Here is a 23,320-nt window from a genome sequence, read left to right on the forward strand (position 1 = left end):
GTCTGCGTGGTGCATGCCATGCATGATCCTGGACAAAGCACCTCTGCAATGAAAAGAGATAGACGATGGGGAGACGGTAGAGATGGATTCTTTCACCGGCCTGGCTGTATTTTGTACTACTCAATGAATCAATGAATTTGGTGATTTTAACCCTACATGGAGCCTTCCTTTGGGACTAGTATCTACTTGATCTTAGTTCTCGTGGTTCGCCTGATTTTGGTTGGCAAATTACGATGAGTATTTAATCCCGGAAGATTTCTCGCAAAAAAAAAAGATTCAAACGATACGGTACGTTACCTTGTACCCGCCGCTTTACATATTCCTTTTGTAGGAAGTTTCCGCATGCAGCTTCATGCCATGAGTAGTGCACATGCATGGGAAAGTGTGAGCTCAAATGAAACAAAAAGGAATCTTCGGGGACTGTAATTTTGATCGCCAAATCTGTAGCCTCATAAGAGCATCTCCATCAAATAGATTTGGTTGTGTAAGATCAGTTTTAAGTATAGGCAATGTAAGATTTTTTTTTTTTGCAAATAGGCTACACCTACGAATTTCAAAGCATCTTCTTTCGTAATCTCCACTAATCTACCCCCTGAATTTCAGGGATTGTGCCCTGTGCAATCCAATCAAACAACCACGCGTCACCATTTACGTAAATTTTCATTGCTACTCTACGTAAGTGTAGCAAAGCTCATGTTGTTGCCTCTCGTCCAGCAGAGTACCTAAACCTCACTAGTAGACTGCCCGTGCGTTGCCACGGGCTTTTTAAATTTTATGTCGCTTGCATCTTAGAGAAATAATGACAGGGAGATGTTAAGTTCATCATAGTGTTCATTTGGTTATACTGGAGAGATAAGATAACATCCCCTAGACAAATTTATTTTTATTGATAAATGAATTCCCTCCTGCCTATATGGTTGACCTAGAAGGCAAAGGCGAATTTCATAACATGTATATGGTACCTTGCTAGAACAAAAAAAAATAACTGATATATTTGCCTCAAAATCAGAATGGATGACAGAAATTCTCACAAAAAATATAGCGTGTGATTACGAGGATTGTAATAGCACACTAAATCGTATCTCTAAATGTGTAGGACTGCAGAAGTGTTATTTCTTTGGAAAAAATGGACAGAGCAAATGAGGACGGTCCAATGCAGGTTCTGCCGCTTATTGTACACGTGTTTTTATACATAATCTGTTGGAAACAAAAAGGAACAAAATATGTTTGAGTAGGCAACGGTATGTTTTAAAAGATGATGACTTCCTCATATTGAAGCACATAACTGAACTCTACTGAACAGTGGTAGAGGAATCATAGGTATAGGAAAAGAGTGAACAAATAGGTATTATTTCGGTTACTCACAGCCTACATGTACAACATTGAGAAGCTCCTCTTGGATCAAGCTTACAACAGTGAGCATTGAACAATCATTCTCTCTTGTTGCTAGCCGGTGTTGAGAACACCTGTGCAACAATTAGTATTGCAATGTTCTCCTTGATAGGTTCATGAAGATTGCCAACAATGAGAATCACATCAAGTATTTACGCCTGAAAATCTCACCATTGGTACTCATGGGAATTAATTAGTAGTACTCAAAAGAATGATATAGCTCTTGCAAGGAACTTCATATAACTTCAGTGCTGGTTTTTCGAAGTCAAAATTTCAGCATATAACTTCAGTGATGGTCCTTCGAAGTCAAAATTTCAGCATATATGTGAATATTAAATTGACATCGCATACCTAAAGAAATTAGGAAAAACTGCAAGGCTATAGTGCGGTTGGTGCGCCTACCGTGTCCTCAAATGTACAAATTTATTTGAATAAACAACTAAAGTACAAATGTACTTAAAATAACAAAGTTTTGATCAAATTCACTAAAAATACCATGCACCAAATAACTATGTATATTATACAAGGTCAAGGCTGATTCGAGTAAGGCTGTTACCCAGTAGTATGACAGTTATCACCAGTTGCAAACTCTACAAGCGAGCGATAGTGTTACTTGCAGGAGTCCAAGTGTGAGACTTTTTCAGGCAACTCCATGTATATGTGTGTAGTAATTTGCACAAGAACGTAACGTCACTCTATATGCAATATGATTTTAGAGTGAAACATATGATTATTTACTATTGGACCAACCAAATGTGGTTTCAACTCCACATGAGAAATACCATGTATACAAAACCAAAAAGTCAAGCAAGAATTTGATAGGGCATCTAAGCCACGATAACATTCAGTCACGTTGGTATGCAGTGTTGGTAGGGCGAAATGTGTCAATGCCACGATAACATCCACATGTCCACCGTCATGCCTCCCCGGCTCCTCCTGTCAACCACGCGCCTCTGCCAGCAGCTGCGCCAGCAAGAATACCATGTGGGGACATTAGAAATCTGTGGGGTCAATCTTCTCAAGTTACAAGGACTAATGCGTACAATTTAGAAAAACAAAGGGGTGCTATAAAAAAGCTATGGGTTACCCGACGCCACGGCTTACACGTAGATTCGGCACTGGCCTCTGCCATGGCGTGTCCCCACCTTCCTCTTCGCGCCTTCTCAAGTACTCCCAAGAAGATAACAACAATAACAGACTGTTTCAGTATTATAATTAATATTATTCGACAGACGTTCAAACTTGCACACAAATCATGCAAAATGCAAAACTACTAATGCCAGCTTAATAAAATGACTCCGCTGCATCATACATGGCCAATCAAAGATCATGCTTGGTCACTTCAGATGGCACAATGGAACAGGAAGATTTTACAAAATGAAAAGGCAATCTCTTCAATTCTTAAATTAGCAGCATTTCAGTATTTTGCAGCTGTTGAAAACTGGGTTGTTATTGCCCTACAGTCAATATACAACTTCAGATTAAAGATTACTTACTTGGTGAGCGATTAGCTAGATTACCTACTGGTGAGCGGTTAGCTAAATTAGTGACGGCGGTTTTTAACACTCCCAAGTTCAATTTAGTGTGAACGATGATAGATTGGTGAAATTTTATCATCCTGATATAAAATGCAGGTTCAGACACTTTGTAGCATAGTTACCAAGGTGAGTTGTGTCACAGGACATTCTATTTGAAGTGTCTAATTATATATGAGCTTAATCATGGTTGAAGAACATTGCCATGCCTCCCAAAAGTTTAACAGTTATTAGGAATGTAGTGCAATTACTAATTAGCCATGTCGTGTTCTAGCATATAAGGAAATTGTTTTTGTCCAATATGTAGTACTGGAACAAGTAGTGTTTGGAATCATATACATCAAATAAAAATAGTTGAAGGCCCAACGATAATTTCATACCTGTAGGAGAGGCATCGCCTCAACAAACAGTACTACGAATGAACATTGCAATATTTGTTCATAGTAAATAATCCTTGTACGTCAGAAACCAGAAATTTTGTGTCAGTGTGTTTCGTGAGAAGAGGACGCCAATCCGTCCTATTCCTGGCACAACAGCAAATCAAAGGGAAGCACACTTTACATGGCAGAAGTTCCAGGTAAGAGAAGAAAATCTAATATGATACTTATCTAACTGTATGAATACATTAGAAAATATCATTTCCAATTCTGAATTTACCATCCAGAAATCACAACCCTCCATTACTACTGCCAGCATCATGCCATTAACTGGTTCTGTAAATCCAGTAGATCATAATCCTTCGTGGCAACAAGGAGGGCCAAACGTTTATGTTCTGGCAGTAGATATCACTACCATGACCACTGCCTCAACGACTAACTTCCAGGTTCAGTATTGCAGGTCCTCATATATGCCATCAAGACGATCAGAAGACATATAGCCCTGCAAACAAAAGCAATTTTGTATTGTTGCATAGCACCTTCCAGGGATAAAGAGAACTATAATCAATTAAGTCGTCCCTTAGACAATATAACTTTCGTCACGCAAGGGTGACATAAAGCAGAAAAAAATCAGTTGGCTCATTTCAACAAGCATTTATCATAATCAAACGAGCAACATAGGGTCACCAAATTTGAGATTCTTTTTTCAACCCCATAAAACAAACATCAATAACTGAATTCCATTTAAGTATTGCACATTGCAGGATAAAAAGAAAAAGAAAACGGGTATTACACATTATAAACTCACCTTCTTTGTATTTGTTGGCGGGTTGCTTGACCAAATTTAGTAATATGCATGCCAACATGTCAAAAACGTTGAGCACCAATAAAGCACAGAAAACCATAGGTAGAAGATAAATCAATATACTTCATTCATATGCACTAAACGCATTGTAAAAAGGTACAAGTACTGAAATAGAATAAAAAAATCAGAAATAAAATTTGCATAATGGAGTGAGATATGATTACGTTAGTGATGTTTAAGACAGCGACCAGAGCTTGTAGAGTTAGTCGTTGGGTTTTGCTTCTCTACCACAGCAGCTCCGTCATGCGCGAGGTTCTTGCACTGGTACTGCTGCCCATGCACTCTGCAACTTTGCCTTCGACAATCTACATCGTCCTTGAAGTCCCGGTGCTCTTACTTCCTGATCCAACAAAACTGAAGGATCCCTGACCCGACAAATCCGAAGGATTAAAATAAAATAAAGAGTTCAGTTGTGAACAGCGGTAAGGGCTCCATCGCACACGATGCTGGGCGTTACTAATTTAACAACCGATGACAGAAGGAGAATACTCTTCGGATCTCTATACCCTGTCCTTGACATGTCATTTCTGAAATCTTAAGAGCAAGTAGTACGTTCTACTATACTAATGTGGTATCTTTTGATTTCCCCCCGGAATAGTCAGTTCCACCTCACTTTCACACAATCACACAAAAGTACATGAAAAATGAGAGGTTCAGTTCATCTCTGAATAAGGAAGGACGGAATGGAACTACAGTATGCAACTGTAGATGCAAACTCCCATATACTAACCATTCCACTATGTAGAACTCTAAACTCAGAATGCAGAAACCAAGACATGTTGAGCTGAAATTGCCGGAGGTGACATTTGGCAAACCTAAAGATTACGCACCATGTTCGAAAGCAAACACATGCATCTATGATCTATCTTCTGGTGGCAGCGTCAGTGCACGATCTAATTAGCAGTAAATTTCATCAGATAAGCCCACAAAGAAAAGAAAAATCACCAAATCATCTGCAGAAACCAAGACATGTTGAGCTGAAATTGCCGGAGGTGACGTTTGGCAAACCTAAAGATTACGCACCATGTTCGAAAGCAAACACATGCATCTATGATCTATCTTCTGGTGGCAGCGTCAGTGCACGATCTAATTAGCAGTAAATTTCATCAGATAAGCCCACAAAGAAAAAAATCACCAAATCATTCAGCAACAGAGTGACAAACACAGACAAAAGAAAGAAGAAATCCATAAGAAGAGAAGCATGAACCAATCTCTACAAAAATCAAAATAAAAAATGTGCACACGCACGCACATATCAGCCAGTTCTAGCATGCATCGATCCATCAAAGCATCAGGCCATCAGCCACCCATTAGAGAAGTGAAAAATGAAAGGATTCAAACTCTTACGCATCAATCCATCTAAGCATCAGTCCAAAGGCAGCGGGAGCGAAGTGCTCTGATGAATCCGCTTGGCGCAGCTCCGATCCCCTCGCGCATCTCAGCAGCGACGCAACCCCGCCCCCTCGCTCACCTCTACTGTGGCGCCAACCTGACCCCCTTTCTCTACCTTGCCCTCCTCACATCGCCCCCGATCGACATCCAGATGGGGCGCCATCCGAGCTAGCGGCATTGTCCAATCCACTTTCATTCCCGTAGCAAAATCTCAGTGTGGCAATATCTCTTAACAGTTAAGAAATATTACAAAACAACACAATTGTACAAAAGTAGCAGTAGCAAGCAACATGCAATCCTGACAAAAAAATTGTACTGTACACTACAAAAAATCTATTCATAAGGAGGGTAACTAAAATAAACATACTGTGCACTACAAAAATATCTATTCTCATGAAGAATTACGCCAGTTGCGTTAATTAGCAAATGAGGAAAATAGTCCATTCATACATCAGAAGCAATGCAATAGAAATTGGACCAGCACCACCAAACATTCATAGGAGGTGATTACCTTGTGAAGAACTGCTAGTGCTCCCAGTTTTTCAGTTAAAAGAGCATAAGGTCCTACTAAAAAAAGAATTGGTTCAGAAGTTCATAGGCTGTTTGTTGTTTGGGCTACATAAAACAACTCCCCAATGGAAGAAACATCATAGTTTAATATTCAGTGAACTACTAAATGGAACATTTAAGATAATTTTGTAGACTCAGCAAGTACCAACTATTTGGCTTATCTAATCTCACAGATTCCTTATTATTTTGATATACCAAGACAAAGTAGGTACTCTGCTCTCAGCCTTATGTTGGACCCAACAAAATACAGCGCAACTATCATGGATTTTGTAGTTGAGATTCATCAATGAAGATTGGGGTAAAGCATGTCTCTACTTATCTGATGAGGAACAAAATTAAAATTAATTCCACGCTGGTTACTGAATCTGACGAGATATAATACCGCACCCAATCTGAAAGTCTGATCTCTCGCCCATAAACTGTATTCCAGAGTAGCCCCATCAGAAACAAATAATATGACACAGAAATTATTGTGTTCCCTTGTCTTCTCCTTCTTCATCCATAGAACAACTATTGACCATCTTATTTGAGCAGGTAGCTAAATCTATCAAATATAAGCATGGAAAAACTGGATCAAAAAATAAAGCACAAAAGAAACTAAGATAAAAGGGAAGGATGAGAGAGAGGAATACGTACCCCCGAATGGAGATCCTCAGCAGTCAATCATTGGCGACGGCGAGCACTTTGCCGCTGACTGTATGGCCTTCTGTAATTCTGCTAGCAGCATGCCTCGAGTCATTAGCCTATCGAGGACAACAACACCAAGGAGATAGCTTGACGCCGATGTGGGTTGGGGGTGGCTGGCGGCGGGGCTCTCCGAGCCTGGAGACGAAGGGCGCACGCGGCAGCGGCGATAGCCGAGCCCGTCGCGGCTCGGGCCCGAGCTGCGCGTGGCAGTGGATCCGCGGCGGCGTCGGCATCCTGGGGATCCTGATCCATGACGGGCGACGTATCCGAGGCGCCGGTTGTGACGGTGTCCTCGTGATCCACGACGGCCGCATCTGCCCGGATCGGCGTCGGCGGATGCGGATGCGGATGCGTATCCTCGGGAGACGAGGAGGAGCAGATCGGAGGGCGGCGGCAGCGAGATCGCACGAGAGGACGGCGGCTCTGTGTCCTCGAGGGATCGACAGGAGCGGTTTTTTGCGGGGTGTTTTCTGGCTGCGTGTGTGGGGTGGGATGGGGGAGACGAAAAAAACCAGCGAAAAAAACCGGTTGAAAAAAAACCAGTCAAAAAAACCAGACGAAAGTGGGGGACTATTCAACCAACTCGTCCATTAGAAGTAGAGATTATGTATTTATTTTCTAGACACTGCCATATGAACCCCTGTCGGTCAGTAAGTTTTCCCATTCATTCCGTCCATAATAGTAGTACTCTTGCTGGACCTGAAGCATGGCGGCAGATTGGTGCGGAACGGGCGGGACATGCGGTGTGAGGCAATCAACATGGCGTGTGGGAGGGCGGCGTGGTGGTACATGCACGCAGCGTAGGGTGGAGCGGTGGTGTGATAGTGCGGAGAAGGGGTGGGAGTAGGAGGGAGAGAGGCGGAAGTGAGGGTGGTTGCCGGGGTGGTGGCCGATTGCGGTGGATGAGATGGAGGCGGTTGTTGCCGGGAAGCAAGCACAAAGAAGGTGTGACGCTGTGAGGGAGAGCAACGAAGGGCGGGGATAGTGTTGGGGATGCCTCCGGAGAGGATGGGCTAGGGTGGCATGGGTGCGGGACTGCAGATTTAGTCTAATACCTAAATTTTAAGGTAATGCAAACTAAATAGATAAATCTGTTCCTTTTTGCGAATAAAACTAGATTAATGATCTGTTGGAGCAGTTTTTTGGGCGATTTTAGCGGTTTACATCTATTATCTATTGGAGGTGCTATAAGAAAATGATTATGTATCGCGCAGTTTTGACATCATGTGCGTAACTTATCCTCGTCATATTTAATTTGACGGTGCACCTATAGCTAATCTACAAGTGACCATGCGCACTTAGCTAAGATAATCCAAAGTGAGGATGCTAAAGAACATAAAGAGGTGAGGTAAAGATTGAGGTTAATTTGCAGGTTCGGATCCCATCCCGCTTGATCGAAGGGAAAGCGAAAACCTATAAAGTGCCATGGGACCAACATGCAATCGCATGCAGAGATCGAGCCCCCACACAGCTATCGCATGCATGGAAAAGCGTGCATTTGGTAGGTATCATACGGGCTCCCGTCCGATCTCTCGTATCCTGCCGGCCGGCCTTCCAGCTCTCTCTCCTCTCTTTCCCTTTAGTTTTTGCTGCTTCTCTGCTTTTGCAAAGCCATCTCCATGGATCTCTCTCTCCCCTTCGCTCTTTCTGCTACTAGTGTATGGTCCTGCTGCTCGTATGTACGTACTGTGCTGTGTCTCCACTCTAGTAGCTAGCTATAGGCTAATGGAACGGAACACGAAATTGGAGGCGCCGCTTTGCAGAAGCTCGATCGCTTTCGTTGTCTTCAGTCGTCGGAGGAAGGTCCCTTCCTTCAAGGGTGGCTAACCTTTTGTATTTTACTGTGCGTGGCTCAGAGATCACATGCAGTTTTACACAAGCTAGTAGGTCGATCGTGGTCACTGGCAGCATCGTATCGCCGGCTTGATTGGATGCTCACTCCAGCAGAAAACTCTCGTGTGGTCACTACTAGCTTGGATTCATAATTTGGACGAAAAGCTTGCACACCAGCGCATGCATGATAGAGTGCACAACATGCATCGAATGATGTTTAGTGCTAGTATGCGTTTGGCTAACTAATGGTAGGCTGGCATGCATGCACGTAAGGCATCGATCGCCGGTCAATTGCATGCTCTGTTCGCCGCTGTTAAAATAGAGTGTACTCCATGCTACTAACTTTGGCTACAGCCATGCATTTTCAGTTGCACACGTTCACGGACTCAGATTGAACGATCAATCACCAACTTGGTAAATTTGTTTCTCTCCGTGAATGCGTGAATATTCACGTAAGGTCCCTACTATGCGTACTATCTTTGCCGGTTTTATGTTTACCTTTGCAGCTGCTTCTGCTGTGGGTCTAAGCGCCTGTGATGCCAGCTCCAAAAGATACCTAAGCTTTGCCGATTTTACTTGTCAGTTATATTATGTTCTGATCACACGGGTAGCTTGTACCTCGTGTACATGTCGTCCATCGATCGGCATGTGCGACCCTGAGAACAAAGGGAGCGCCTAGGTGGATATTCTCAGGGGCACACACCTGCTATGCCACCAAGCGGTCGGCTTGGTAAGCTATCTACAAAAATTTGCAAACACACCTGCTATGCCGTCCGAGTCACCCGATTACCTCACAATCCGCAGAGTTATTAGATCCCACATGAAAGCACAATAAGTCTTAAGTTTTAGTTTTTAAACATAGATTTTGTCGGTCACACGTTTTGAAAACTACGATTTCATCGGTCGCTCATACCAAGTTTTGAAAGTTAAAACTTAACGACCTTTTAAAAGCTCGTCAAAACGTATTCAAAATGGATCTCATTTGAAAGCTCTCGTCGCCGGAAACACAAATATGAAAAGGAAACTTAATTTGAACTTTTGGTTCAAAAGATAAAAAAGATTGAACTCAAAAGTCAAAGAAAAAGGGGGGTTGCGTGCCCCATACCTGCGTGCACAACCTGATAAGGATGCATTCAAAAAACGTATAGGATTGCAAAAAAAGATTAGGTTGGATACATCATCCTTTAACTAATGCAGTGCGCCAACGTGTGCGTAGCATGCGACGCCTCAGAGTAAATTAAACCTTATACACATAGTGCTTGTTGCTTTATTTATAATTTGTTTGAGTGGATGCATGATCCAATTTTATTAATAAATAGGCATAGTACATCAGACTGAAGAAACTAAATGCATATACACAACAAAAATCTCTGATAAATGCAAATCTACATCAAAGACCTTTGAAGTCGTCATCTCTAGTTGTGTCTTTGCTTCTTGACGTTTCTCCATAACTCCCGTAAAAATCCCATGATTGACCAAGCTTGCCCGAGATGGAATAACATTAAAGGTGTTGAAGTGCCCCTCTAATCATTTACTCTGATAAATGAAAAATCTAAACCGTTGAACATGATATGGTCCCAGGCACACCCCTTGAAAGGCAAGCTATCGAACCACTGATTTTTAGCTGTGTTACCATGGGACGAGGATCCCCTGACGTGCGGCAGGGTGTCGTTCCATCACTGGCACGTCGGCCAGGCTGGAACTTGGCCCACCTGACAGCGGCCCAACGGCAGGTGCCGTACGTCAGGGGAGCTCTCTCCGTTACCATGGAAGAGCATATGAGCTCAAAATAAAGAAACATGAGAACCATTGATCATATCAAATTTGATACCATTATTATTTATTAGCACCATTGCCACCAATAGGCGCGGGTGTACCTGACCTAGACAACAAACCACTGACCTAGAGTCGGTATTTCACCCGAAAAAACCATAGGCTCCTCGCTGTCAACCCCGTCGACCACAACAATCACACTAGTAGACTGCATGATGCCATCTTCATCGTCAAAACTATGGCACCAATCCACACAAACCCAAGTTTGAAGAGAAAAATGGTGCACTTTCTTCTCTATCATTGCCCTAGCTATATTACTCTAATGTTCCATGATTTCATGAGCAATTTTTCTGTATTTCCCTTCTATTACGCTAGAACAAACTCATACCATGGAAAAAGCTGCTATGAAACCAGTGTGGGGCGTAACATTAAAAGAGAAATCAGTGTGAATACGCTGACAAGGAAAGGAAGATGCCGAACAACAAAAGGTGGAGATTGACAGTGTTCAGCCGGCCATGCTATGCATCTTTTCCTCTTGCAAACTTCAAAGCACATTCACATGAATTACTTTTAAGTCAAGTAACGGGCTACATGGACAAGAAAACGAATCAAATTATTTACTGGCCAGAAATGATTGATCAGTAAGTGCTTGCTTTGTTTCCACTTTTCAGGGTTTCCATATAGATGGATGGTCTTTGCTCAGTGTACTTCGTGGCCAGTTCAATCCACCGAAATTATTAGGTGCAATCAGCCAATCAGAGAGAAAGATTGGAGCTTTTGAAGTGAGTTTTCTCGATCTGAGGCAAGCTACTGGAGTGAGTGATCAATGGATGGAAAGGAAAAGAAGAAAGGGGATAGGTGATATAAAGAGCACCAAGCCATGCTAAAGCAAAACAAGAGCATATGTTCGGCCTCTTTAACCCACTTTAGACCAAGTAAGAACCATGCATTCACTTTATAACAGAGATTTCTGGCAGGAGTCTTCTAGCTTGCCAGGCCAAGCATCTTTAGCTGGAAGGTGCATAGCCATTGCCACCTCTGACTCTCACCATCATCACTAGACGGATCGATAAAACAGCTTTGTGCATGCAAGGTAACCCCGTGTTGTTGTCAGTAGAACACGTACGATCCCATGCATGGCGAACTTCAGCTTCAAGCTGTATGTTAGATTACTATTTGATCAACGTTTTTTTTAACATAGTACAACCGAAGTCGTTCATACACATGTTAAACATATGTCACACATTATCATGTTAGGGTAGTTAGGAGAATCCAGGTTGTTAGCTTGTTTATCTTTTCATCTGTTTATTCTCCTCTATCTCTCCATGTATCTCTCTGGTTGTTGAACAACCGTAATCTTGTATGCCTCTGCGAGAGCCGGCCTCGCCTAATCAATATATAACACGCGGGCTCCCATGTTACGGGAGTTGAGACGCTTCCACAATTTCCACATGGTATACAGAGCAGGCCTCTTCCATAGCATCTAGCTCATCTTCCTCCATCTATTCCATCTCCAATCCACCACGCCCTAGCCATGTCCTCCTCCACCGCAATCACCTCTTCTGGCCTCAACTACAACACATCAGAACCTCTTAGCCGGACGAACTACGTTCTCTGGTGAGCCCAAGCACGATCCCAGATACTGGGAGCTGGCTTGTTTGGCTATATAGATCAAACTATCGAGGAGCCTCCCAAAACAATCACAAGCAAAGATAAAGATGGCAAGGAGCAGGTAGTTCCCAATCCTGCCCATAACCCCTGGTTAGTTCAAGATCAGCAAATCGTAGCATATCTTCTCCGCAATCTGTCCAAGGAGGTGCTCGTTCAAGTGGCCTCGCTTGAATCATCACATGGGATCTGGACTGCGTTGGCAAATATGTTTTCTGCAGTTTCCCTGTCTCGCGTGAACAACATCAGATCAGCCCTCACGAACGCCCAGAAGGGATCCCAGTCGGCCTCCACCTACTTCGGGCAGATGCGCGCCCTCTCCGACGAGCTTGCGGCGGCGGGCGAACCGCTCGGGGAGGGAGAGCTCATCTCCTTCATCGTCGCTGGGCTTGATATGGAGTATCAGCCAATCATCTCTGCACTCGACGTTCGCACCGAGCCTATCACCGTCGACGCGCTCTTCTCGATGGTGGCAAACTTCGATCAGCGTGTCGACATGTTCCATGGGAACGGCGCTGGTGGCTTTAAGTCATCGGCGAACGCTGCTTCCAGGGGTCGCTCGGGCGGTGGCAAAGGCAGCTACCGCAACCAGAAGAACGAGGGTCGCGGCGGCGACTATTCTGGTGGTGGCGGCCAAAACCCTAGCGGTGGCTACCCTGGCGCGGGTAGCGGTGGCTACAACCACGGCGGCGGCGGCTACAACAACAATCACGGCAACTGTGGTGGTCAAGGCGGTGGCCACCGTGGCGGCGGCGGCTACTACAACAACAACGGCCCTCCGCGCCACTTCTACAACAACAATCAAGGTGGCCGCTTCGCCGGGTATGAGGAGTATGAAGACAAATGCCAAATCTGCAAGAAAACTAACCATATTGCAAAAGAGTGTAAGTGGCGCTATGTAGAGGATAACTCTGGAAGGAGGCGTGTTACAGCTGCGGCAGATGCCTCATATGGAGTTGATTCAAACTGGTATCTTGATTTCAGCTCAAATGAGAACATCACTTCTGAGCTTGAGAAGATGACCATGCACGAGAAGTATCACGGCCAAGATCAAGTCCACACCGCTGAAAACGGTCCAGGTATGATGATAACTCATGTTGGCGAGTCTATTATTCAAACCCCACCCCGTGATATTCTTGTAGATGATGTTCTACATATTCCCAATGCATCCAAAAATCTTCTGTCAGTTCATCGTATTACTCTTGATAATGGTGTTTTCATAGAGTTTCACCCCTTCTTCTTTTTGATCAAGGATCAGGTCACGAGGAGGGTGCTTTATCGCGGTAGATGTGTGCAAGGTCTCTATCCATTGATCCCCAAAATTTCCAAGTTCAATAAGCAAGCCTATGGAGCCTTCAAAGTGTCTTCAGAACGATGGCATAATCGTTTAGGCCACCCATCTTTTTCCGTTGTTTATCAGATTCTTAGCAAAAATAAGCTCGCATGTGTTGATGAGCATGATCGTGAAACTATTTGTGACTCTTGCCAAAGAGCAAAAAGCCACCAGTTACCATATCCTATTTCTACCGGTGTGTCCACAAAACCCTTGCAGCTTGTGTTTTCAGATGTATGGGGACCGGCCCCATCCTTTGTTGGCCGACACACCTACTACGTGAGTTTCATCGATGACTTTAGCAAGTATACCTGGATATAACTTCTTAAAAAACGCTCCGACGTTTTTCTTAACTTTCAAGCTCTTGTAGAACGAAAATTTGATTGCAAAATACTTAACTTGCAGTCGGCTTGGGGAGGTGAGTATGAGAAACTCAACTCCTTTTTCCAACGGATAGGAATCTCTCATCACGTTTCTTGCCCTCACGCTCACCAACAAAACGATTCAGCGGAGCGCAAGCACATGCACATTGTTGACATTGGTCTCTCCCTCCTTGCTGCCACATCCATGCCACTAAAGTTTTGGGATGAGGCCTGTAGGGGAACGTAGCAAAAATTCAAAATTTTCTACGCATCACCAAGATCAATCTATGGAGTAATCTAGCAACGAGGGGAAGGAGAGTGCATCTACATACCATTGTAGATCGCTAAGTGGAAGCGTTGCAAGAACGCGGATGAAGGAGTCGTACTCGTAGCGATTCAGATCGCGGTTGATTCCGATCTAAGCGCCGAACCACGGCGCCTCCGCGTTCAACACACGTGCAGCCCGGTGACGTCTCCCACGCCTTGATCCAGCAAGGAGAGAGGGAGAGGTTGGGAAAGACTCCGTCCAGCAGCAGCACAATGGCATGGTGGTGATGGAGGAGCATGGCACTCCAGCAGGGCTTCGCCAAGCACTGCGAGAGACGAGGAGGGAGAGGGGTAGGGCTGCGCCAAGAGAGAGGGAGACTCATCTGTATGGCAGCCCCAAAACCCCCACTATACATAGGGGAGGGGGAGGGGCTACGCCCCCATCTAGGGTTCCCCCCCAAGGGGTGCGGCCAGCCCTAGATGCATCTAGGGGGCGGCCAGAGGGGGAGAGAGGGGGGCGCACCCTAGGTGGGCCTTAGGCCCATCTGAGCCTAGGGTTTCCCCCCTTCCCCTTTCCCTGCGCCTTGGGCCCTGGTGGGGGGGCACCAGCTCACCTGGGGCTGGTCCCCTCCCACACTTGGCCCACGCAGCCCTCTGGGGCCGGTGGCCCCACCTGGTGGACCCCCGGGACCCTCCCGGTGGTCCCGGTACGTTACTGATAGCACCCGAAACTTTTCCGGTGACCAAAACAGGACTTCCCATATATAAATCTTTACCTCCGGACCATTCCGGAACTCCTCGTGACGTCCGGGATCTCATCCGGGACTCCGAATAACATTCGGTAACCACGTATATCTATTACCTATAACCCTAGCGTCATCGAACCTTAAGTGTGTAGACCCTACGGGTTCGGGAACCATGCAGACATGACCGAGACGTTCTCCGGCCAATAACCAACAGCGGGATCTGGATACCCATGTTGGCTCCCACATGTTCCACGATGATCTCATCGGATGAACCATGATGTCGGGGATTCAATCAATCCCGTATACAATTCCCTTTGTCAATCGGTATGTTACTTGCCCGAGATTCGATCGTCGGTATCCCGATACCTTGTTCAATCTCGTTATCGGCAAGTCTCTTTACTCGTTCCGTAACACATCATCCCGTGATCAACTCCTTCGTCACATTGTGCACATTATGATGATGTCCTACCGAGTGGGCCCAGAGATACCTCTCCGTTTACACGGAGTGACAAATCACAGTCTCGATTCGTGCCAACCCAACAGACACTTTCGGAGATACCTGTAGTGCACCTTTATAGCCACCCAGTTACGTTGTGACGTTTGGTACACCCAAAGCATTCCTACGGTATCCGGGAGTTGCACAATCTCATGGTCTAAGGAAATGATACTTGACATTAGAAAAGCTCTTAGCAAACGAACTACACGATCTTGTGCTAGGCTTAGGATTGGGTCTTGTCCATCACATCATTTTCCTAATGATGTGATCCCGTTATCAACGACATCCAATGTCCATGGTCAGGAAACCGTAACCATCTATTGATCAACGAGCTAGTCAACTAGAGGCTTACTAGGGACATGGTGTTGTCTATGTATCCACACATGTATTTGAGTTTCCTATCAATGCAATTTTAGCATGGATAATAAACGATTATCATGAACAAAGAAATATAATAATAACCAATTTATTATTGCCTCTAGGGCATATTTCTAACAGTCTCCCACTTGCACTAGAGTCAATAATCTAGTTCACATCGCCATGTGATTAATACCCAAGAGTTTACTAGAAATCTAGTTCACATCACCATGTGATTGTAATGAATCCAACACCCATGGGGTTTGTTCATATCTCGCTTGTGAGAGAGGTTATTAGTCAACGGGTCTGAACCTTTCAGATCCGTGTGTGCTTTACGAATATCTATGTCATCTTCTAGATGCAGCTACCACGCGCTACTTGGAGCTATTCCAAATAACTGCTCTACTATACGAATCCGGTTTACTACTCAGAGTCATCCGGGTTAGTGTCAAAGTTTGCATCGACGTAACCCTTTACGACGAACTCCTTTTCCACCTCCATAATCGAGAAAATTCCTCAGTCCACTAGATACTAAGGATAAGTTCGACCGCTGTCATGTGATCCATTCCCGGATCACTATTGTACCCATTGACTAACTCATGGCAAGGCACACTTCATGTGCGGTACACAGCATAGCATACTGTAGAGCCTACGTCTAAAGCATATGGGACGACCTTCGTCCTTTCTCTCTCTTCTGCTATGGTCAGGTTTTGAGTCTTACTCAATACTCACACCTTGTAACACAGCCAAGAACTCCTTCTTTGCTGATCTATGTTGAACTCCTTCAAAAACTTGTGACGGTATGTATTCATTTGAAAGTACTATTAAGCGTTTTTGATCTATCCTTATAGATCTTGATGCTTAATGTTCAAGTAGCTTAATCCAGGTTTTCCATTGAAAAACACTTTTCAAATAACCCTGTATGCTTTCCAGAAATTCTACATCATCTCTGATCAACAATATGTCAACAACATATACTCATCAGAAATTCTACAGTGCTCCCACTCACTTCTTTGGAAATACAAGTTTCTCATAAACTCTGTATAAACCCAAAATCTTTGATCATCTCATCAAAGCGTACATTCCAACTCCGAGATGCTTACTCCAGTCCTTAGAAGGATTGCTGGAGCATTGCATACTTGTTAGCATCTTTCAGGATTGACAAAACCTTCTGGTTGTATCACGTACAACCTTTCCTCTAGAAAATCGTCGAGGAAACAATGTTTTGACATCCTATCTGCAAGATTTCATAAATAATGCAGTAACTGCTAATACAATTCCAACAGATTCTTAGCATCGCTACGAGTGAGAAAAATCTCATCGTAGTCAACTCCTTGAACTTGTCGGAAAACATCTTAATGACAAGTCGAGCTTTCTTAATGGTGACACTTACCATTATTGTATGTCTTCCTTTTAAAATCCATCTGCACCCAATAGACTTACGACCATCAAGTATTTCTTCCAAAGTCTATACTTTGCTTTTATACATGGATCCTCTCTCGGATTTCATGGCCTCGAGCCATTCGTCGGAATCCGGGCCCACCATCACTTCTCCATAGCTCGTAGGTTCATTGTTGTCTAGCAACATGACTTCCAAGACAGGATTACGTACCACTCTGAAGTAGTACGCATCCTTATCGACCTACGAGGTTTGGTAGTGACTTGATCCGAAGTTTCATGATCACTATCATAAGCTTCCACTTCAATTGGTGTAGGTGCCACAGGAACAACTTCCTGTGCCCTGCTACACATTAGTTGAAGTTATGGTTCAATAACCTCATCAAGTCTCCACCATCCTCCCACTCAATTCTTTCGAGTGAAACCTTTTTCTCGAGAAAGGACCTGTTTACTTCCAGATCTGAAACAGGAGGTATACCCAACTGTTTTGGGTATGCTATGAAGATGCATTTATCCGCTTTGGGTTCGAGCTTATCAGCCTGAAACTTTTTCACATAAGCATCGCAGCCCCAAACTTTTAAGAAACGACAACTTAGGTTTCTCTAAACGGTGTCGTCTCAACGGAATTGCGTGGTGCCCTATTTAAAGTGAATGCGGTTGTCTCTAATGCCTAACCCATAAACGATAGTGGTAAAGAGACATCATGGTATGCACCATATCCAATAGGGTGCAATTATGATGTTCGGACACACCATCACACTATAGTGTTCCAGGCGGTATTAGTCGTGAAACAATTTCCACAATGTCTTAATTGTGTGCCAAACTCGTAACTCAGATATCTCTATGATCATATCATAGACATTTTATCCTCTTGTCACGACGATCTTCTACTTCACTCTGAAATTACTTGAACTTTTCAATGATTCAGACTTGTGTTTCATCAAGTAAATATTCTCAGCATCTACTCAAATCATCTGTGAAGTAAGAACATAACGATATCCACTGCGTGCCTCAACACTCATTGGACTGCACACATCAAATGTATTACTTCCAACAAGTTGCTCTCTGGTTCCATCTTACTGAAAACGAGGCCTTTCAGTCATCTTGCCCATGTGGTATGATTTGCATGTCTCAAGTGATTCAAAATCAAGTGAGTCCAAACGATCCATCTGCATGGAGTTTCTTCATGCATATATACCAATAGACATGGTTCGCATGTCTCAATCTTTTCAAAAACGAGTGAGTCCAAAGATCCATCTACATGGAGCTTCTCCATGCGTTCTATACCAATATGACTCAAATGGCAGTGCCACAAGTATGTGGTACTATCATTACTATTTTATATCTTTTTGGCACGAACATGTGTATCACTGCGATCGAGATTCATTTTAGGTGCAAGACCATTGAAGGTATTATTCAAATAAACAGAGTAACCATTATTCTCCTTAAATGAATAATCGTATTGCGATAAACATAATCCAATCATGTTTATGCTCAACGCAAACACCAAATAACAATTATTTAGGTTTAACACCAATCTCGATGGTAGAGGGAGCATGCGATGCTTGATCACATCAACCTTGGAAACACTTCCAACACATATCGTCATCTCACCTTTAGCTAGTCTCCGTTTATTCCGCAGCTTTTATTTCGAGTTACTAACACTTAGCAACCGAACCGGTATCTAATACCCTGGTGCTGCTAGGAGTACTAGTAAAGTACACATTCATATAATGTATATCCAATATACTTCTGTCGACCTTGCCTGCCTTCTCATCTACCAAGTATCTAGGGTAGTTCTGCTTCAGTGACCGTTCCCCTCATTACAGAAGCACTTAGTCTCGGGTTTGGGTTCAACCTTGGCATTCTCCACTAGAGCAGCAAATGATTTGCCGTTTCATGAAGTATCCCTTTTTGCCCTTGCCCTTCTTGAAACTAGTGGTTTTACTAACCATCAACAATTGATGCTCCTATTTGATTTCTACTTTTACGGTGTCAAACATCGCGAATAGCTCAAGGATCATCATATCTATCCCTGATATGTTATAGTTCATCACGAAGCTCTAATAGCTTGGTGGCAGTGACTATGGAGAACCATCACTATCTCATCTGGAAGATTAACTCCCACTCGATTCAAGCGATTGTAGTACTCAGACAATCTGAGCACATGCTCAACGATTGAGCTTTTCTCCCTTAGTTTGCAGGCTTAAGAAACTTGTCAGAGGTCTCATACCTCTTGACGTGGGCACTAGTCTGAAAATCCAATTTCAGTCTTCGGAACATCTCATATGTTCTGTGACGTTTCAAAAACGTCTTTGGTGCCACAATTCTAAACCGTTAGCATTACGCACTGAACTATCACGTAGTCATCAAAACGTGTATGTCAGATGTTTCGCAACATCTACAGACGACATTGAGGTTCAGCACACCGAGCGGTGCATTAAGGACATGAGCCTTCTGTGCAGCAATGAGGACAATCCTCAGTTTACGGACCCAGTCCACATAATTGCTACTATCAACTTTCAACTAAATTTTCTCTAGGAACATATCTTAAACAGTAGAACTAAAGCGTAAGCTATGACATAATTTGCAAAGACCTTTTGACTATGTTCATGATAATTAAGTTCATCTGATTATTTAATGAACTCCCACTCAGATAGACATCCCTCTAGTCATCTAAGTGGTACATGATCCGAGTCAAACTAGGCCGTGTCCGATCATCACGTGAGACGGACCAGTCATCATCGGTGAACATCTCCATGTTGATCGCATCTACTATACGACTCATGTTCGACCTTTCGATCTCTTGTGTTCCGAGGCCATGTTTGTACATGCTAGGCTCGTCAAGTCAACCTAAGTGTTTCGCATGTGTTCCGAGGCCATGTCTGTACATGCTAGGCTCGTCAACACCCGTTGTATTCGAACGTTAGAATCTATCACACCCGATCATCACGTGGTGCTTCGAAACAACGAACCTTCGCAACGGTGCACAGTTAGGGGGAACACGTCTCTTGAAATTTTAGTGAGGGATCATCTTATTTATGCTACCGTCGTTCTAAGCAAATAAGATGTAAACATGACAAACATCACATGCAAATCATAAAGTGACGTGATATGGCCAATATCATCTTGCGCCTTTGATCTCCATCTTCGAGGCGCGGCATGATCACCTTCGTCACCGGCATGACACCATGATCTCCATCATCATGATATCCATCATCGTGTCTTAATGAAGTTGTCTCGCCAACTATTACTTCTACTAATATGGCTAACGGTTAGCAATAAAGTAAAGTAATTACATGGCGTTTTCATTGACACGCAGGTCATACAATAAATTAAGACAACTCCTATGGCTCCTGCCGGTTGTCATACTCATCGACATGCAAGTCGTGATTCCTATTACAAGAACATGATCAATCTCATACATCACATATATCATTCATCACATCCTTTTGGCCATATCACATCACATAGCATACCCTGCAAAAACAAGTTAGACGTCCTCTAATTGTTGTTGCATGTTTTACGTGGCTGCTATGGGTTTCTAGCAAGAACGTTTCTTACCTACGCAAAAGCCACAACGTGATATGCCAATTTCTATTTACCCTTCATAAGGACCCTTTTCATCGAATCCGATCCGACTAAAGTGGGAGAGACAGACACCCGCTAGCCACCTTATGCAACTAGTGCATGTCAGTCGGTGGAACCTGTCTCACGTAAGTGTACGTGTAAGGTCGGTTCGGGCCGCTTCATCCCACAATGCCGCCGAATCAAGATAAGACTAGTAACGGCAAGTAAATTGACAAAATCGACGCCCACAACTACTTTGTGTTCTACTCGTGCATAGAAACTACGCATAGACCTAGCTCATGATGCCACTGTAGGGGAACGTAGCAGAAATTCAAAATTTTCTACGCATCACCAAGATCAATCTATGGAGTAATCTAGCAACGAGGGGAAGGAGAGTGCATCTACATACCATTGTAGATCGCTAAGCGGAAGCGTTGCAAGAATGCGGATGAAGGAGTCGTACTCGTAGCGATTCAGATCGCGGTTGATTCCGATCTAAGCGCCGAACCACGGCGCCTCCGCGTTCAACACACGTGCAGCCCTGTGACGTCTCCCACGCCTTGATCCAACAAGGAGAGAGGGAGAGGTTGGGGAAGAGTCTGTCCAGCAGCAACACAACGGCATGGTGGTGATGGAGGAGTGTGGCACTCCAGCAGGGCTTCGCCAAGCACTGCGAGAGACGAGGAGGGAGAGGGGTAGGGCTGCGCCAAGAGAGAAGGAGACTCATCTGTATGGCAGCCCCAAAAACCCCACTATATATAGGGGAGGGGAGGGGCTGCGCCCCCATCTAGGGTTCCCCCCCAAGGGGTGCGGCCAGCCCTAGATGCATCTAGGGGGGCGGCCAGAGGGGGAGAGAGGGGGGCGCACCCTAGGTGGGCCTTAGGCCCATCTGAGCCTAGGGTTTCCCCCTTCCCCTTTCCCTGCGCCTTGGGCCCTGGTGGGGGGGCGCACCAGCTCACCTGGGGCTGGTCCCCTCCCACACTTGGCCCATGCAGCCTCTGGGGCCGGTGGCCCCACCTGGTGGACCCCCGGGACCCTCCCGGTGGTCCCGGTACGTTACCGATAGCACCCGAAACTTTTCCGGTGACCAAAACAGGACTTCCCATATATAAATCTTTACCTCCAGACCATTACGGAACTCCTCGTGACGTACGGGATCTCATCCGGGACTCCGAACAACATTCCCTATAACCCTAGCGTCATCGAACCTTAAGTGTGTAGACCCTACGGGTTCGGGAACCATGCAGACATGACCGAGACGTTCTCCGGCCAATAACCAACAGCGGGATCTGGATACCCATGTTGGCTCCCACATGTTCCACGATGATCTCATCGGATGAACCACGATGTCGGGGATTCAATCAATCCCGTATACAATTCCCTTTGTCAATCGGTATGTTACTTGCCCGAGATTCGATCGTCGGTATCCCGATACCTTGTTCAATCTCGTTACCGGCAAGTCTCTTTACTCGTTCCGTAACACATCATCCCGTGATCAACTCCTTGGTCACATTGTGCACATTATGATGATGTCCTACCGAGTGGGCCCAGAGATACCTCTCCGTTTACACAGAGTGACAAATCCCAGTCTCGATTCGTGCCAACCCAACAGACACTTTTGGAGATACATGTAGTGCACCTTTATAGCCACCCAGTTACGTTGTGACGTTTGGTACACCCAAAGCATTCCTACGGTATCCGGGAGTTGCACAATCTCATGGTCTAAGGAAATGATACTTGACATTAGAAAAGCTCTTAGCAAACGAACTACACGATCTTGTGCTAGGCTTAGGATTGGGTCTTGTCCATCACATCATTCTCCTAATGATGTGATCCCGTTATCAACGACATCCAATGTCCATGGTCAGGAAACCGTAACCATCTATTGATCAACGAGCTAGTCAACTAGAGGCTTACTAGGGACATGGTGTTGTCTATGTATCCACACATGTATCTGAGTTTCCTATCAATACAATTTTAGCATGGATAATAAACAATTATCATGAACAAGGAAATATAATAATAACCAATTTATTATTGCCTCTAGGGCATATTTCTAACAAGGCCTTCCTCACCGCGGTACACCTCATAAATATTTTACCTAGCCGTGTCATTAATCACGAAACACCCACTGAACGTCTACTCCATATCAAACCCGACTATTCATCTCTTCATGTGTTTGGTTGCGCATGTTGGCCTAACCTTTGCCCCTATAATAACAGAAAGCTCATGTTTCGACCGACACAATGTGTCTTTATAGGCTACAGTGCACAAAACAAAAGCGTCAAGTGTCTTGATGTAGCCACGGGATTATATCTACCGAGATGTCGTCTTTGATGAAACAGTTTTTCCCTTTGCCAAACTTCACCCAAATGTCGGCGCATTACTTCGCAAAGAAATTCTTCTCTTGCCCTCCACTTTATCCGGCGTTGATCATGGGGGAGAGAATAATAGTACTGATCAACTTGTACCTAATCATCATATTATGCCTGAGATTACTGCTGCAGATTTCAGTTCAGATGGAGAAAATCGCAATCAAAACGAACGTGATTTCATGTGCCCTTTGGCCGGAGACACAGACGCAAACCGAGGAGGATCTGCCTCGGGTCCCTGCAGAAGGAGCCAATATCCCCTCCGGGATCCGGGCGGGCAGCACCTGGTCGCGCCTCGGCCCCCGAGCGCCTCGAGCAAGCGCGCGA

At 44.5% G+C, this 23,320-nt stretch overlaps 1 long non-coding RNA gene across 6 annotated transcripts; it reads right to left on the bottom strand.

Moving 5' to 3' along the window:
- Window positions 1-1,140: 1,140 nt before the first annotated feature.
- Window positions 1,141-7,285, bottom strand: LOC123096230 (uncharacterized). 6 transcript variants are annotated; one of them, XR_006446507.1, is made up of 7 exons: window positions 6,768-7,285; window positions 5,517-6,675; window positions 4,113-4,534; window positions 3,585-3,806; window positions 3,308-3,451; window positions 2,497-2,551; window positions 1,141-2,355 (listed from the first exon to the last, which is right to left on the bottom strand). It is a non-coding gene; the product is annotated as an uncharacterized lncRNA (long non-coding RNA). The 6 variants fall into 6 exon arrangements; XR_006446505.1 differs by having other exon boundaries at window positions 4,334-6,675; XR_006446503.1 differs by having other exon boundaries at window positions 4,113-6,675.
- Window positions 7,286-23,320: the final 16,035 nt, after the last annotated feature.

The sequence above is a fragment of the Triticum aestivum genome, chromosome 4D (assembly GCF_018294505.1).
Source record: "Triticum aestivum cultivar Chinese Spring chromosome 4D, IWGSC CS RefSeq v2.1, whole genome shotgun sequence".
In the NCBI taxonomy this organism is placed as follows: Eukaryota; Viridiplantae; Streptophyta; class Magnoliopsida; order Poales; family Poaceae; genus Triticum; species Triticum aestivum.